Genomic DNA, 19,066 nt, shown 5'->3' with positions numbered 1-19,066 from the left:
TCAAATAAAGAAAGCAATCATAAACTGAAATACCTCAATAACATTAATCAAAGAAAGATTATTTTTTTATTTTTTTATTTTTTGATATTGTTTTTTATTTGATGATATTGTGTATTTATTGATATATTATTTTTATTTTGTTTTTTTATTTGTTATATTTATATTATTTTTATTTTGTATTTGTATGTATAATATTTTTTATTTTTTCTTTTTTTGATTTTATTGTTTTTTTATTTATATTTATTATGTTTATGTTTTATTTTTATGATTATTTTTTTTGTTTTAATTTTTGATTTTTTTTTGTAATTTATGTGTTTTTTGTTTTATTGTTTTTTTGATTTTTTTTTTATTTTTTTTGATTTTTTTGTAATTGATTTTTTATATTGTTTTTAGTTTTATTGTTTTTTATTATTTATTTTTTTTGATTTTATTGTTTTTGTTTTATTTATTTAGTTTTTTGAATTATTTTTTGTTTAATTGTTTTTTTTTTTTTTTTGATATATTTTGATGTTTTGTTGTTTTTTATAGTTTTTGAATTTTATTATTTTTATTGATTTATTATTTTGTTTTTTTTATACTTTTACTTATTATTATGATTTGATGTCTGATTTATTTTGTATTTTTTTTTTGATTTTATTTTATTTTTTTTTGATTATTTTTTTTTTTTTTTTTGATTTATTATTTTTGTATTTTTTATGTTATTATATTTTTGATTATATTTTATTTTTTGTTTTTTTTTTTTTTATTTTTTTTGATTTTTTTTTTTTTTTGTATATATTGTAATTTTATTGATTTATTTATTTTATTTTTTTTTTTATATTTTTTTTTTTGTATTTTTGTTTTTTTATTTTTTGTTTTTTTTTTATTTAGGTTTCTTTTTTTTATTTTTTTTGATATTATATGATGTTTTGTTTTATTATTTTGATTTTATGATTTGTTTTTTTATGAATTTTTTATATTGATCCTGATGAAAAGAGATAATCATGAAAGTGAGAAAAACCCTAAATCCTAATCCTAAGAGAGAGAGCAGAGAACCTCTCTCTAAAAACTACATCTAAATCATCAAAAGTGAATAATTGGAGGCTCTTTTTTCAATGGATGCATTCTCCCACTTCATAACCTCTGATCTATGCCTTCTGGACTTGGATTTGGGCCAAAAAAGGCTTCAGAAATTACTGGAGCATTTTCTGTAATTTCTGGTGCGTGGCCTTTGTCACGCGTCCGCGTGGCTCACGCGGTCACATCATTTGGAGTTTTCCTTGTCATGCATTCGCTTCGGTCAAGCGCCCGCGTCATCTGCATTTTGCTCGTGGCGCGCGATTGCGTCATTCACGCGTTCGCGTCGTTGCCTTTTTGCGCTAGGCATGCGGCCGCGTCGTTCATGCGTTCGCGTCGCTGCCAGCTTCTTCAAAAACTCTATTTTGTGCTTTCCTTCCATTTTTGTATGTTTCCTTTCCATCCTTTAAGTCATTCTTACCTTAGAAGACCTGAAACTACTCAACACACAAATCACAGCATCGAATGGTAAAAAAAAGGGTAATTAAAATAATTATTTTTAAAGCATAAGAAACATGTTTTTCACATACATCACATAATAAGGAAGGAAAAGTAAAACCATGCAATTAACATGAATAAGTGAGTGAAGGATTGAATAAATCACTTAAATTGAGCACAAAATATATCATAAAATATGGGTTTATCAGTACCCATAGAAGAGGCACAGAAGATCCTATGGCACTGCCATGGATCACAGTATGGAGGACATTTCGGAGGTGAGCGAACAGCCACTAAGGTCCTCCAATGTGGCTTCTACTGGCCTACTCTCTATAGAGATGCCCGAGAGTTTGTGCGTAACTGTGACAGTTGCCAAAGAGCTGGCAACTTGCCTCATGGTTATGCCATGCCTCAACAAGGGATCTTAGAGATTGAGTTGTTTGATGTATGGGGTATTGACTTCATGGGTCCCTTCCCACCATCATACTCAAACACTTACATTCTGGTGGCAGTAGACTATGTATCTAAATGGGTAGAAGCAATTGCCACACCCACTAATGATATTAAGACCGTACTGAAATTCCTCCAGAAACATATCTTCAGCAGATTTAGCGTCCCTAGAGTACTAATCAGTGACGGGGGCACTCATTTCTGCAATAAACAGCTATATTCTACTATGGTCAAATATGGAATTAGCCACAAAGTAGCAACTCCATATCACCCACAGACAAATGGGAAGGCTGAAGTCTCTAATAGAGAACTAAAAAGAATCCTGGAACGGACTGTAATTTCCCGTAGAAAGGATTGGGCAAAAAGCTTGGATGATGCTCTGTGGGCATACAGAACAGCATTCAAGACTCCTATAGGAACCTCTCCATACCAGCTTGTGTATGGCAAGGCCTGTCATCTGCCCGTGGAACTATAACATAAGGCCTACTGGGCAACCAGATTCCTAAACCTGGACGCTAAGTTAGCTGGAGAGAAAAGATTGCTCCAGCTGAATGAGCTAGAGGAATTCAGACTCAATGCTTTTGAAAATGCAAAAATTTATAAGGAAAAAGCAAAAAGGTGGCATGACAAGAAACTGTCATCTAAAGTTTTTGAGCCAGGACAGAAGGTTCTGCTGTTTAACTCTAGACTTAGATTATTCCCCGGGAAATTAAAATCCCGGTAGAGAGGACCATATGTGATTACAAGTGTGTCACCATATGGATATGTTGAGCTTCATGATATTGATTATGACAAAAAGTTCATTGTTAATGGACAGAGAATCAAACATTATCTTGAAAGCAATTTTGAGCAAGAATGCTCAAACCTGAGACTCGAATAAAAGCTCAGTCAAGGTCCAGCTAAAGACAATAAAGAAGCGCTTATTGGGAGGCAACCCAATGTTCTTTAATTATATATATTTATTTTCCATTGTTATCTTATATTATCTTCAGGTTGATGATCATGTGGAGTCACAAAAGCAACTGAAAAAGCAAAAACAGAATGAAAAACAGCATTAAAAATAGCATACCCTGAAGGAGAAGCTTACTGGCGTTTAAACGCCAGTAAGGGTAGCAGAATGGGCGTTAAATTACCAGTCTGGCACCATTCTGGGTGTTTAACGCCAGAAAGGGGCACAGAGCTGGCGTTTAACGCCAGAAATGGGCACAGAGCTAGCGTTAAACGCCAGAAAGAGGAGAAAAGCTGGCGTTAAACGCTAGAAATGGGCAGCAACCTGGCGTTTAACGCCAGGATTGGCAATCAAGGGGGCGTTTACACGCCACATGGTGCAGGGATGAAGAAATCCTTGACACCTCAGGATCTGTGGACCCCACAGGATCCCCACCTACCTCAACTCTATCTATCTCGTCTTCACACCTTCCGATAACACCCTTTTTCTTCTTTTGCTCGAGGACGAGCAAACCTTCTAAGTTTGGTGTGGTAAAAGCGTTGCTTTTTGTTTTTCCATAACCATTTATGGCACCTATGGCCGGAGAAACCTCTAGGAAGAGGAAAGGGAAGGCAATTGCTTCCAACTCCGAGTCATGGGAAATGGAGAGATTCATCTCAAAAGCCCATCACTAAGAAAAGGATGGAGCAAACAAAGAGCCCACTCATGGACCTCAACAAGAACATTCCACTATCCTCCATGAAATGAGAGAGAAGCAACAAAGGCAAGGAAGAGACATAGAGGAGCTAAAGCACTTCATAAGATCTATGCTTGATGTTCTATCTATGTTTGTGTCTTCACTACATGATCATTAGTATCTTAGCGTCTACGCCTTAAAGCTATGAATGTCCTATGAATCCATCACCTTTCTTAAATAAAAAAATGTTTTTAATTGCAAAAGAAAAAGAAGTACATGAATTTTGAATTTTAAAACAGTTTAATTATTTTGATGTGGTGGCAATACTTTTTGTTTTCTGAATGAATGCTTGAACAGTGCATATTTTTGAATTTGTTGTTTATGAATGTTAAAATTGTTGGCTCTTGAAAGAATGATGGAAAATGAGAAATGTTATTGATAATCTGAAAAATCATAAAAATGAATCTTGAAGCAAGAAAAAGCAGTGAAAAGCTTGCGGAAAAAAAAAGAGAAAGGCAAAAAAAAAAGAAAAAAAAGAAAGAAAAAGAAAAAGCAAGCAGAAAAAGCCAATAGTCCGTTAAACCAAAAGGCAAGGGTAAAATAAAAAGGATCCAAGCCTTTGAGCATCAGTGGATAGGAGGGCCCACAGGAATAAAATCCTGGCCTAAGCGGCTAAACCAAGCTGTCCCTAACCATGTGCTTGTGGCGTGAAGGTGTCAAGTGAAAAGCTTGAGACTGAGCGGTTAAAGTCGTGATCCAAAGCAAAAAGAGTGTGCTTAAGAGCTCTGGACACCTCTAATTGGGGACTCTAGCAAAGCTGAATCACAATCTGAAAAGGTTCACCCAGTTATGTGTCTGTGGCATTTATGTATCCGGTGGTAATACTGGAAAACAAAATGCTTAGGGTCACGGCCAAGACTCATAAAGTAACTGTGTTCAAGAATCAACAATACTGAACTAGGAGAATCAATAACACTATCTGAATTCTAAGTTCTTATAGATGCCAATCATTCTGAACTTCAAAGGATAAAGTGAGATGCCAAAACTGTTCAGAAGCAAAAAGCTAAGAGCCCCGCTCATCTAATTAAGAGATCCTCATAGATGTTTTCGGAATTTATTGTATATTCTCTTCTTTTTATCCTACTTTGTTTTTAGTTGCTTGGGGACAAGCAACAATTTAAGTTTGGTGTTGTGATGAGCGGATAATTTATATGCTTTTTGGCATTGTTTTTAGGTAGTTTTTAGTATATTTTAATTACTTTTTATTATATTTTTATTAGTTTTTAAATAAAAATCACATTTCTGGGCTTTACTATGAGTTTGTGTGTTTTCTGTGATCTCAGGTATTTTCTGGCTGAAATTGAGGGACCTGAGCAAAAATCTGATTCAGAGGCTGAAAAAGGACTGCAGATGCTATTGGATTCTGACCTCCATGCATTTGAAGTGGATTTTATGGAGCTACAGAAGCCCAATTGGCGCGCTCTTAATTGCGTTGGAACGTAGACATCCTGGGCTTTCCAGAAATATATAATAGTCCATACTTTGCCTGAGATTTGATGGCCCAAACCGGCGTTCCAAGTCAGCATAAAAATTCTGGCGTCAAAACGCCAGAACTGGCCTGAAAGCTGGAGTTAAATGCCCAAACTGGCACAAAAGCTGGCGTTTAACTCCAAGAAAGGTCTCTACACGTGAAAGCTTCAATGCTTAGCCCAAGCACACACCAAGTGGGCCCCAGAAGTGGATTTCTACACTAACTATTCTAGCTTACTCATTTTCTGTAACCCTAGGTCACTAGTTTATTATAAAAACTACTTTTAGTGATTCATCTTGTACCTCAGGACACTCTACACGTTTCATATTGTATCTTCTACGGCATGAGTCTCTAAACCCCATGGTTGGGGGTGAGGAGCTCTGCTGTGTTTTGATGAATTAATGCAATTACTACTGTTTTCCATTCAATCACGCTTGCTTCTATTATAAGATATTCACTCGTACTTCAACTTGATGAATGTGATGATCTGTGACACTCATCACCACTCTCAACCTATGAATGTGTGCCTGACAACCACCTCCATTCTACCTTAGACTGAGTGCTTATCTCTTAGCCTCCTGGTTCAGATCAGAGTCTTCGTGGTATAAGCTAGAATCAGGTGACAGCATTCTTGAGGTCCGAAATGTCTAAATCTTGTCTGTGGAATTCTGAGTAGGATCTGGGATAGGATGACTGTGAAGAGCTTCAAACTCACAAGTGCTGGGCGTAGTGACAGACGCAAAAAGATCAATGGATCCTATTCCAGCATGAGTGAGAACTGACAGATGATTAGCCGTATGGTGATAGTGCATTTGGACCATTTTCACTGAGAGGATGGATGGTAGCCATTGACAACAGTGATCCACCAACATACAGCTTGCCATGGAAGGAACCTTGCGTGTATAAAGAAGAAGACAGTAGGAAAGCAGAAATTCAGAAGACAAAGCATCTCCAAAACCTCAACCTGTTCTCCATTACTGCAAAACAAGTATTTATTTCATGTTCTTTTACTTTTTACAATTAAATCTCAGAATTATTGATATCCTGACTAAGAGTTATAAGATAACCATAGCTTGCTTCAAGCCGACAATTTTCGTGGGATCGACCCTTACTCACGTAAGGTATTACTTGGACGACCCAGTGCACTTGCTGGTTAGTTGTGCGGAATTGCAAAAGTGTGATTGTGATTTCGTGCACCAGTAGTGTAAAGTAGATAGCTCTCTTAGGGTTTATCAATTTCCATTGTAGAATTTTATAGCAAGCTTTGATTTTGATTTTACTTCTTCAATTGTAAGTACTCTCAATTTCCTCTTTAATTAAAGCACTTTTACTTTCAACTTCTCTTGGTTCAAGTTACTTGTTCATATTGCAATTTTGTGTTTCTTGAAGTTTTGATTAATGAATTTTACATTTCATGCTTCCTTTATTGTTTGTTAAGGTTTATTTTGTTGATAGTTGGTTATAGTTTTACATTTTACTTTGTAATTCTCCATGTTTTACTTTTATGCACACAAGGTGTTTGTAAAAATGCCAACTCTAGATTTTGAGTAGATTTTCCCACCTTGGCTTGTGGTTTGAGTTCCTAGGATACTAGAGTCATAATGTCCGACATTTAGTGGTGATTCTTGGGTGGTTAGTTGGCTCTTGTTTCCATTAACGCTAACCTTTTATCAACTAGTATGGTAAGTTAGTTAGGACTTATGGATTAAGGTCAATTAAGCTTGCTTGACTTACCCCTCGATGGTTGGGGTTGACTAGGCAAGATCGACTCATCATAATTACCATAGTTGTGGTTATGACCATGATAGGATTCCTTGGATACTCATTCCCAAGTCAAGGCTTTCTTTTATTGCATCTTCACTAGTTTTGATCTCATTTTCCTTGTTGCTTGCATTATTTTCCAATTTTGATCATTGCTTAGTCCTTTTAATCTTTTGTTCTGTGATTACAAAAACCCTTTTTGTCACCCTTCACAACTGAAAGAAGTAACATTTCATTTGCATTCCTAGGGAGAACGACCCGAGGTTTAATTAATCTCGGTTATTTTAATTTGAATTTGACATTTGATTAAGATAATTCATTGTTGGTTTGGACTATGCTATTAACGAATTGATTCTTGATTCTAAACCGGCAAAAATCCTCCACATCAAATTTAGCGCCGTTGCCGGGGATTGCAAACGGTGTTATATCTTTTGGTTGTTATGAATATGTTAATAGTGTAAATAGCTCTTCTTGGTTGTTTGTTTGTTTTTGTTAGTAGATTTTTGTTTATATTTTCTTAATGACTTTTTCACACCATTGCCATAATGCACCCCAATGGAACCCAAACACTTGCCTATATGGTCACCAACCTTACATACCATCACCTCACTACATACAAGATCCTTACCCCCATGAGTTTGATTATCAACCTTCATCACCTCAATCTTCATCTTCATATATGGATCAAGCCACACAAGAAGTACTTTTCATGCTCATTCAAGAACAACAAGAGCTCCGGAGGAAGCAAGAGCAAGTCATGTCTACCTTAGCCAAGGCTCTGGGTCATTTAGCTTCATTGCATTCATGCCACAAGCAAGAAACTCTAGTGGATGAATGTGTGGAACCAAGTGAAAAGTGTGGAGTGAAAGAAGAATTACAAGATCAAGGAGAAGATGTCAAGTCACCACATGAAGTGTAAGAGGAGATAAATGGGATTGATCAAGAGGATTCCATCATTCAAGATTTTTTGTCCAACTTGGGTAATTCCTTCTATGACCTTCATGAACCTCTATCATTAGATTTAGAAGGAGATGTTGATGTAGACTTCACACAACCTCCAATATTTGACTTGAGTGATGTTGAAGAAGATTCAAAAGAGGTTGAGGAAGATTCTATTTGCCAAGAAGTGAAGGTAGTTGTGCAAGAACGAATTGAGCGGGTGAAGAATTCTCCAACAAGATTCCTAGGCCCACATTAATATGCCGTTTTAGAAATGGATGGTCAACTTCAAACCTTCCTTGGAGTAGTGGATGGTGAAAAGAAGAATGTTGATTGGCAAAGAAAAGGGATGTTCATCAAAGGTGCCAACTTAACATTTGGAGCTCAATTTTGGTGCAAGAGTCACTTTAGTGGATTCCGGGGAGTGCACAATCATGTCAACGGTAATAGAGGAACTCAAGTATGGGATCCAGTCATTAATTTCAAAAAGCAATACTTAAAGATCCTCGCTACTAGCTTAAAGTCTCTTAAAAGTTTGATGCAACTCAATTGGGACCCCGGAGGTTGAATCAATAGCAAACTTGGTTGGAGATTCAAGGAGGAGTGGAAGCATAAACCGCCCTAACAAGGATCTCCTCACCAAGTCCAACTTAGGACTATAAACCAAAGTGCTAGGTGGGAGACACCCCACCATGGTAATATCCTTCTAATCTTGTCTCTTTTAGTTTTTGTTTCATGAATAATGGGTTAGTTTGCTTGGTTGGTTGTTTTATTTTGATGTTTATTGAGTGGTTTTGGTAAAATAAGGTGTTTTTGGGAGTTTTATGATGTTTTGGGGCTTGAAAACATGTTGTGGATGTCAGTTTTGGTGCCTTAGAGCCGAAATTCTTATTGCAGAAACAGAGGCCTGTGCGTCCGCACAGACCTGTGCGTGCCCACAGCTCCTCTGTTTCGTATTCTTGTGCGTTCGCATAGCAGTGTGCGCGCGCATGCCTTCAAAAGCCCTCTCTGTTCGCAACACGTGCACGTCTTGTGCGTGTGCACACCACCTCCTTTTCCCTCTTCTATGTGTCCGCACACCATGCGTGCGGCCGCACGTTTCAAAAAAAAAAAGTCCTTTGTGTGTGCCCGCACAGCTTGAACAACACCCCCTGGTCGCAACGCACGCACAAGCTATGCGTATGCACCCAAACCTTTTCCCTCTTCTGTGCGTCCGCACACTCTTTGTGCACCCGCACAGGTTGCGTTTCACCTCCTGCTCGCAGTGCTCGCATGGTCCTGTGCGCGCGTATACCCCCATCTTTATCCCCTGTGTGCGTCTGCACACGACCTTATGCGTCCACACAGGTCCCTTTTCGAACGTTAATTAGAAAAGATTAGAGGCTCGCACTTCATTTCCTTACCTCACCCCAACCCCTTCTTCTTTCTCTCTGAACACACACACATACCCCAAAACCCTCTTCTCCCTCCACCCCGCGACCAACCACCGTCGGCGACCGCCCCGCCATCGCCGCCACACACTGTCTCTCCCCTTCTCTCTTTCTTCTTCTTCTTCTTCTCTCTCTCTCCCCTACATTTCCCTTCTCTCTCTCTTTCTTGTCTCTGTACTCTGTGCCAGCGCTGCCCTAGGTCGCGTCTCTCTGTTCGGCGAGCAACAACCAATAGCGGCGGACCCCTATGCCGCTGCGACCCTCTCCGCCTCGCCCTCTCCTGCCTTCATCCTCTTCTCTCTTTACCAACGCAGGTCTTCCTTTACCCCTGTTCCATTTCATCTCTACTTTACTTTACTACTTCTTTTTACTTCTGTCTTTAATTTCTGCCTTAGAATTAGGTGGTATTATGATTAGATAACTTGTGTTCACTGAATTGGATACTATTGATTGACTGGCTGATGACGTTCGGAACTCTCGCCGGTAAAGAATTTTATAAAAATAATCACGTTGTAAGTATAGCTTTTAGACTGACAAGAATTCCTTTCGTACAAAAATTTTGGTTGTCACAAGTAACAAAACCCAATAAATTTATAACCGAAGGGTGCTCTGCTAGTGTCTCAATGGTGGCCTGAGGGTTTGCCTGCTGAAGCGGAGGCTCTGTCTATAAAGGGACTTGTGGATGGGCTGGCTGGATCTGCTGGGGCTCCTCATGAAGTGGCGCAGCCTGCTCGGGTCCTGCCTGCTCAGCCTCGGCTTGTGCATCCTCCTCCTGGTCATCCTCCTCCTCCTCAGATGGCTCTAATGGTGTGTCAGGCTCAGAGGGGATATCATGGTGGCCTGACCGGATCATCAACTTTAAATGCTCATAGCGTCGCTTACTGTGACGCTCAGACCTCTCATATCGCCGCTGGTTGTGGCGCTCCATCTGGTCGAGCCGCTCGAAGAGGCGGTGCACGAGGTGGTAAATGGGCTCGGAAGTAGGTGGAGGTGCTGTGGTGGTGGCTGGTGCAGCAGATGCTGAAGGGGCATCAGAGGGTGTGGCTGCATCAGCAGAGGCAGTGAGAAAGGGTGGTCTGTAGCCCAGAGCCATGAACTTTCTGCCATGTGGGATGATTTTCTTGCATTCGGCGACTGGTGGCTTCTCATTCGCAAGCTCCCAGGGTACCTCAGCTCGGCGGCCTAGCTAAGTAATCAAATAGGGGAAGGGCAGAGTGCCTCAAACGTGTACCCTGGACATGGAATACTGGATAAATCTGGGAAGGTATAGGTCCTTGCCCTCCATCACGCACCAGATAAGTGTAATCATGGCAGTTGGCACCTTAGTCTCGTGAGTGCTCGGCATCACATAGTTGCTCAGAATTTGCTGCCAGAGCCGAGCCTCATCATTCAAGTAGATGATTTTGATGCCTTTTGGGGTCATTGTTGACTTACCCATAACCCATGGAACAGCAGGATCAAGAGCTATAGTGCGCTTTACTGATTCCCAGTCAAAACGCATGAATCTCATATCCTCCTCAGCCTGCTGATAATCATCTGGCTGATCTAATTTAGGTAGGAGCTGGAGGATATCTTCAATTGCCTCCTCAGTAACTAGAATCTGCTTCCCTCTGAGCTGTACTGCATCCAGGGTTGTTTTAAAATAGTTGCAGTAAAATTCTCTGACCCAGGATGCATTAATCTCAGTCAGGTTCCTCTCCATAAAGTACCAGCCTCTCTGTTTGATTTGTTCTGTGGTGTACTGTTGTAATTCGGCTGGAGTTCAGAGGGTCTTTTTTAGATATAGGTTCCTTGAAGTTGCAAAGACTGGATACTTCAGTTCACAGTATCGGTTTGCAAACTTGACTGGGTCGGTTACAGGCACTAACTGATCAGCTTTTTCTCCCGCCAAGAATCATGATGCACTATATCTAGAATAGCCACAGAGGACTCTCCTCATTTTCTTTTGCCTGTGCCTGTTTTAGCTTTTCCTTTTCCTTTGGGGTCGGTGACGATCAGATTTCTGCCGGTAAAGAATTTTCACAAATATAATCGCATTGTAAGTATAGCTTCTAAACCGGCAAGGAATCCCTTTCGTACAAACGTTTGGTTGTCACAAGTAACAAACACAATAAAATTTATAAACCGAAGTATTTAAACCTCGGGTCGTCTTCTCAAGGAATTACAGGAAAGTATGATTTATTATTGGTTATGAAAAACAGTATTTTTGGGTTTTTGAAAAAGGTTTGAATGAGAAAAATAGATTGCAGAAATTAATAAATCAATAGCTAATAAAACTCTTGGCACGGTATGAAAATTAGAAGTCCTATCCTAGTTATCCTTATCAATGGTGATGAGAATTTTATTTTGCTCCCCACTAAGTCAACCTCTAACTATGAAGGTAAGTCAAGTGGATAAATCAATTTGACACCTAAAGTCCTAGTCAACTCCTAAGGAAAGACTAGAGTTATAGGAATTTAAATCAATCAGCAAAGATAACAATTATCAATCACGATGAGTTTGACAACTCAAGAGTTACCAATTAATCAACCAAAGCCAAAAGGGAAAAATCTAAATTATTTAGATAAATAAAGGAAAGCAATCATAATTTTGAAATACCTCAAATTGCATTAATAAAAGAAAATCAATCCAAACATAAAGAGTTCATAAACTAAATTGAAAAAATAAATAAAAAGAACATTAAACCTGGAAATTGAGAAGAAATAATCCTAAATCCTTTAAGAGGAATCCTAATCCTAAATCCTAAGAGAGAGGAGAGACCCTCTCTCTCTAAAAACTACATTTAAATTATGAAAAGTGAATAATGGAAGACCTTTTTATGAATGGATGCATTCCCCCACTTTATAGCCTCTAATCTGTATTTTCTGGGCCGAAAACTAGGTCAAAAAAGCCCAAAAATCGCCTCCAGCGCATTCTGGTACATACAGGTTGGTGCAGCTATGGCAAATTATATATCATTGCGAAGCTCCGGACGTTAGCTTTCCATAGCAACTGAAACCATCTCATTTGGACCTATGTAGCTCAAGTTATGACCGTTTGAGTGCGAAGAGGTCAGGCTGGACAGCTTAGCAATTTCTTCAACTTCTTGTATTCCTTCCATTTTTGCATGCTTCCTTTCCATCCTCTAAGCCATTCCTGCCCTGTAATCTCTGAAATCACTTAACACACATATCAAGGCATCTAATAGTAATAAGAGAGGGTTAATATTAGCAATTATAAGGCCAAAGAGGCATGGTTTCAATCATATCGCAAAATCAGGAAGGAAAATGTAAAACCATGCAATTAGTATGAATAAGTGGGCAAGGACTTGATAAAATCCACTCAATTGAGCACAAGATAAATCATAAAATAGTGGTTTATCAGTCGGACATCCTGAAAAGCAGAGGTTCCAGGATACAATTTATCAAACTAAAGCAGGAAAATAGGTAAGCAAATAGTATTTGAGCAATATAAGCATAGAAGGGCAAAAGAGGAATAGAATAACAATATAAGCATGAAGTGAGTTAGATAGATGTAGAATTTTGGACTGTATGCGAGCTAAAAGTCAAAGAATTGAAATAAAATCACAATCCAAGATCTATGATATACGGAATACTTGTTTATCAGGAACAACAATAATCATGCCTTGAAGTGTGTTGAAAGTAGTTAGTTGAAAACTAAGAGAGGAGTTAGAAAGTTAATGCAGTTAAGAGTTAAAAAGTGAAGTTAAAGTAAGTGGCATGGTATTGTATTTCCTAATTAACAACAATTGCACAAACTTGAAGAACAAGCAACTCATATTCAAGCAGATATTGCAGATTATTGATGATAAATCATATAAATAAAAGAATTACAAAATGAATGAAATCATCAATAATGCTAACTAATAAGGGAACCAGAAAGAATAAGAATGCTAGCGCATTCGTCCATGAATTGGCTTAGTTGAAACTAATTAGTGCAGAATTCGAAAGTACCCAAACCAATTCATGAATGGGAGTTGAGTGAAACAATTTACGGAAAAAAATCGGGCAGTATTCTGGCTATAAATTGGACGTTTCTGGGTAATAAACAACAGCAGAAATTTAGTTCATATGACATTAAAGTAGTGCATAAAAGAGTAGCAAGTGGCAAGTCACATGAATTTAGAAAAAATGAATTCAATCTGCAGCAAGAATTACAATTTAAATGGAATAATATCAAATCAGCGTTAAACAGGACTGAACAGCATATGAGTAGCATCAACAGCACAACAATTTCAAAATTGCGAAACAGATAAAGCAAGCAGTAAGAACGGCCCAATTATCAGACCTAAATCTACTAACCACATCCTAGCTACCTAACCACCTAAAATCCACTACGAACATGCATCTCTAACTATTCTAATTTGAACAGAATCGAAAAATATGGAAACTAACTAATTGGACTGGGAAAGGAATCAGAGTGCAGTGGAACCTGGTGTGCGTAGTGACAGAAATTGAATGAAGAGAGAGGGTGGTGGTGTGGTGGCGCTGGTGGGTTGCACAGCGGTGGGTGCGGCGGCGGGGTTGGTTTGGTGATGGGGAAAAGGCAGTGGGGGTCGAGAGGGGGAAAGAGAAGAGGAAGAGAAGGGGGAAAGAGGGGGTGAGGGCGGTGCGGCGAGGGGTTGCGACGGCGGCGCTGCAGCGGGCTAGGCGGCGGTGGTAGTGGGAGGTTGGAGGGAGAAGATAGAGATGGAGGTAGAACGTTGGAAAGGGGGGAGAAAAGGTGACACTGGGATTAGGGTTTCCGCGTCGGGGGGTTAAGTGATTTCAAATCCACGCGGACGCGTGGATCATGCGAAAGCGTGGCTGAGGCGGAAGTGCAACGACGCAGAAGCGTCATTGACGCGAATGCGTGAATAAGGGATAATGAAAATGACGCGTACGCGTGGAGCACGCGTACGCCTCGACTAGAATTGTGCTAAACGCACAAATCCAGCGTCGTTTTGGCGCAACTCTCCGTTTTAATTAAAGGGGAAAAGGATTTTTACGTGACGCGTACGCGTCGCCCATGCCCTCGCGTGGTTTGTGTAAGTGAAAATGACGCGTACACGTGGCCCAAATTATGCCTAACGCATACCAGCCGCATGATTCCAGCTCAATTTTCTGGGCATTGGATTGATACGCCGATTTGGACTCGACGCCCACGCGTGGCCCATGCGCACGCGTGGTGTGATTTTTTTTTTATAGAAAATGCGGAATGCACAATGCAGATGTGGATGCGGATGTTATGAATGATACTAGGAAAAATAAAATAAAATAAAATAAAATAAAAATGAAACTAAAAATAAACAAAACAAAATAAAATTAAAAATTGAAAAGGAACGATCATACCGTGGTTGGTTTTCTCCCACCTAGCACTTTTGGTTAAAGTCCTTAAGTTGGACATTTGAAGAGCTTCCTGTTATGGTGGCTTATGCTTGAACTTATCTGGGAATCTCCACCAACGTTTGCAATTCCAATAGCCTCCAGGGTCCCAAACTAGGCACGTAAAGCCTTTGAGCAAGTTAAAGCGGGTTTTCAGGCTCCAGGGGTGTTGATTATCAGAATGAATTTCAGGATCCCAAACCTTGCTTTTGTACCCGTCTTTGTCTTGATCTACATTTTTCCAGCCGGGCAGTACAGAATTTGAACTTTCATTGAGGTGACCAAACATCTTTCGAGATCCATTCAATCGAAATCTGTACCAATCCTTGCACATCAATCTGTAGCGTGGAACCTTATTGAATCTTGCATACCAACTCCGATTACTAACCACTTCCCTTTTACTCTTAAAGCCACAAAGAGCTTTAAGCTGGCCATCGGTTTCAAGCAAACCATATTCAAGTGGAAAGGTAAAGATAAAGGCTATGGATTTTACCCACTTGAAGTTTGTATTGGGTAGTAATGGCCTTGGGAGAGGTGTTTCCAGTGATATTTCAAGCTCCACTTCCTTGTACTCCTCTGTGAATTCTTCCATTTCCTGACAACTTTCTTCAACTGTAACCACATCTTGATCAAAGTTTTCGATTTCTTCCTCATCACTCAAGTCATAGATTGGAGGTTGAGAAAAGTCTCCCTCCACATCATCTTCATATTCGCTTGGGGAAGATTCTTCAATCTCACAGAACTCAATTACGGATGCAAGTTCATTATTAGGAGAACTTAGTTCATGATTATCATTACCAAGGAAAATTGCTTCTCGATTTGTTCCGTCCAGTTCTTCAAAAGATATATGCCTTGGGGGTTGTGCACTATCCTCCTTAGCATCAACTGCAAATTTCTGGGCGGAATTCTCTACAACTCTTGATTCCCATGGAGGTTCAGTGTCTCCTAAGTCTTCAACCAATTCTTCTTCTTCGATAATTGTAGCTCCCTCTACTTGTTCCAGTACAAAGTCATGTTCTTTACTGTCCACCGGAGCTTCTACTGTCTCCTTCGTACTGGGGGCTAATCAATTTATCGCTTGCTCCAATTGATGAAGGGTTGCATGAAATTTATCCACGGTTTCCTTAAGACGGGTCGACAAATATGGACATGGTGCATATGGAAGTGGTGGTTCTTGGGAGTAATTGGATTGGAACTGGGGTGGATAAGGGTTAGGGTCATATGAAGGTGAATGGTGGTGGTTGGCTTGTGAGTATGGTGGCTCAAAGCTATGTTGAGGAGGTGGTTTATAGGCAAACGATGGGGCTTGTTGGTAACAACAAGGGGATCCACCATATCTATCATCTTGGTATGCACCTCAAAATGGCTCTTGACCATAGTAATTTGGTGGAGGTGGTTTGTCACGAAAGGGTCCACCATAACTATTGTCTTGGCATGCATTGTAGAATGGTCATGGTCCATGGTATCTTGGAAGGTGTTGTTGCTGGAAGGGTTGATCAGATCCTCGTGGCTCCTTCCATCTGTGATTGTTTTGGCCTTGATGCATGTTCCTGTTATAGCTTCTATTCCTTTCAACAACATTAGAACCAAACTCAAAGCGACGGGGTTGAGAACTCATAGTAGCTAATAAAAATTAAAAACAAAAATAAAAATAAATAAACAAGAAAAATAAAATATTTACAATAACAAATAATAAGGCACACAATTGCAATTCCCCGGCAACGGCGCCATTTTGACTTTCGGAACTCTCGCCGGTAAAGAATTTTATAAAAATAATCACGTTGTAAATATAGCTTCTAGACCGACAAGAATTCCTTTCGTACAAAAAGTTTGGTTGTCACAAGTAACAAAATCCAATAAAATTTATAACCGAAGTATTTAAACCTCGGGTCGTCTCTCAAGGAATTCCAGGGAAGTATGATTTATTATTGGTTATGAAAAAGGTATAATTTTGGGTTTTTGGAATAAGGAACAAGTAATTTAAATGACAAGAAAAATAAATTAATAATTAAGAAAACTCTTGGCAAGGTATGAGAACTGGAAATTCCATCCTAGTTATCCTTATTAGGTGCGATGAGAATTGTTATTGCTCCCACTTAGTTAACCCTTACTAAATAAAGGAAAGTCAAGTGGACTAATCAACTTGATTCCTCAAGTCCTAGTCAACTCCTATGGAAAGACTAGCTTTAGAGGGATCCAAATCAATCAGCAATTTCCAATTTTCAATCAACCGCTGAGTTTGATAACTCAAGTGTCACCAATTACTTAACCAAAGCCAAAAGAGAGAAAAATCTAAATTATTTATATCATAAATAGAAGAAAGCAATCTTAAATCTGAAATACCTCAAATTGCATTTAAACATAAATTCAAATCTAATATGGGAAGGTTCATAAGTCAATTTGGCTACATAAGTAATTAACAAGTAAAAGCATTAGAATAAATAAAAGTAAAAGAGAAACATAAACTAAAGAAAGATAGAACCTGGATTTGGAGAAATAACCATACTCTAAGAGAAATCCTAATTCTAAAAACCTAAGAGAGAGGAGAGAACCTCTCTCTCTAGAAAACTACATCTAAAACCTAAAATTGTGTATTCTGAATGTATGTTTAATGAATGATTTGATTCCCTCACTCTCCAGTCTCTATTCTGTGTTTCTGGGCTTGGATTTGGGCCAAAAAAGGGTCCAAAAATTGCTGAGGGCATTTTCTACAATTTTCTGCACGTGGCGTCTGTCACGCGTGCGCGTCTTTTGAAGATTTTCCTTGCCACGCGTACGCGTCAGTCACGCATACGCGTCGCTGCCATTTTCTTCAAAACGGCATTTTGTACGTTCCTTCCATTTTTGCATGTTTCCTTTCTGTCCTCTAAGCCATTCCTGCCCTATGAAGCCTGAAAATGCTTAACACACAGATCACGGCATCGAATGGTAATAAAGGATAATTAAAATTAATATTTTTAAGGCTTAGGAAACATGTTTTCACATATATCATAGAATAAGGAAGGAATTGTAAAATCATGCAAATCTTATGAATAAGTGGGTGAAGAATTGATAAAAACACTCAATTGAGCACAAGATAAATCATAAAATAGTGGTTTATCAGCTGACTGTTTGGATTGATCGCTGAGACTACATGCTGCTTTTGCCTGCACTGAAATGCTACAATGTATATTGAAATGTCACTGCCGCTCATCATTATTGCACATACCATGCTTGTTAGAATGCCTGAACGGTGTTTTTGATTCAATTTTTATGTCTGATCATCATAGCTTTTGAGTTTCCTTCCATTCTGCATCACTACTTCAAAACTATGCACTTTTCTGCTGATTTGAGATGACTTATGCACTCTATTTTCATGCTGGAATATCAAACTAAACTTCTTTTCTTTTTGCTTTGTGATTTTCTTGTTTGATACCAATCTTGCTGTGCTTATCATCATCCCATGTTAATTAACTTGTACCTATGCACCTGTTTTTGTTTTTGACACCAAATTGGATCGAAGGTTGTTGCTATCATCCTTATGTTTGGTGCTTGTAAGTGCATACCATGCTAAATCACTGCACTATGTGCTGACTGCTGTACTTTTCTATTTTGACACCAAACATGCATTAGACTTGAATTTTTGAAACCCGTTTGGTACCTGTTCACACCCTGGGTCGAGCTACCCGACCCGGGATGTTCAGTAACAAAGCGACCGACCTCTTTAGGTCAGACTATCCGACCTCTTCTCAAAGAGATCGGTCAAATTGCCAGAAAAGCCCAGTAAAGGGCCCAGATAGAGGAACACAACACAAATCCAAAGGCAGCCCAAGCCTACAGAGATAAGGGCGGTTCCCTAGGAGATAAGATGACCTCACTCTAAGATAAAGATAAGATAAGATAACTAACTTATCTAAAAAGGTCACTCCACACCATTATAAATACACTGGAGCACCCAGGTATAACTCATACTCTGATTCTACTAAAAACCTACTCAATACCCTTACTAACTTAAGCATCGGAGTACCTTGCAGGTACCACCACCCTCTGGTGATGAAGAATCAGCAGCACATCCAGTCCAACAAGTCGGACACGACAGCTCCGGCCGCCACCCACCAGCCGGACACGTCATCTCCGACCAGTACAGAAGATCTCGTCCGAGATCGACCTATAGTTTCAGGTAACCCTCGGAACATTGGCGCCATTGCCGGGGACTTGGAAGTCATCCCATCACCATGGTGGACGACCATGACAATGACCACGATTCAGATCTAGAAGATAGAAGACCGCACAAAAATGCGGACACTACACTAAAAGATACCCCGAAATCTAACAGGGACAAAAACTCATCAAATTCGGGAGTATTAGAAGTGCTTCAAGACCGTTTAAAGCAACTTGAAAAAGAAAGCCAGCATCAACGAGAAGTTGGGAAGGATCTACAAAAAGAGGTAAGGTAACGTCGAGAGTTAGAAGATAAACTTCTAAAACTCGAAG

This window comes from Arachis ipaensis, chromosome B7 (assembly GCF_059453495.1).
Source record: "Arachis ipaensis isolate K30076 ecotype BB chromosome B7, ASM5945349v1, whole genome shotgun sequence".
NCBI lineage: Eukaryota > Viridiplantae > Streptophyta > Magnoliopsida > Fabales > Fabaceae > Arachis > Arachis ipaensis.
This window is presented reverse-complemented; position numbering follows the sequence as displayed.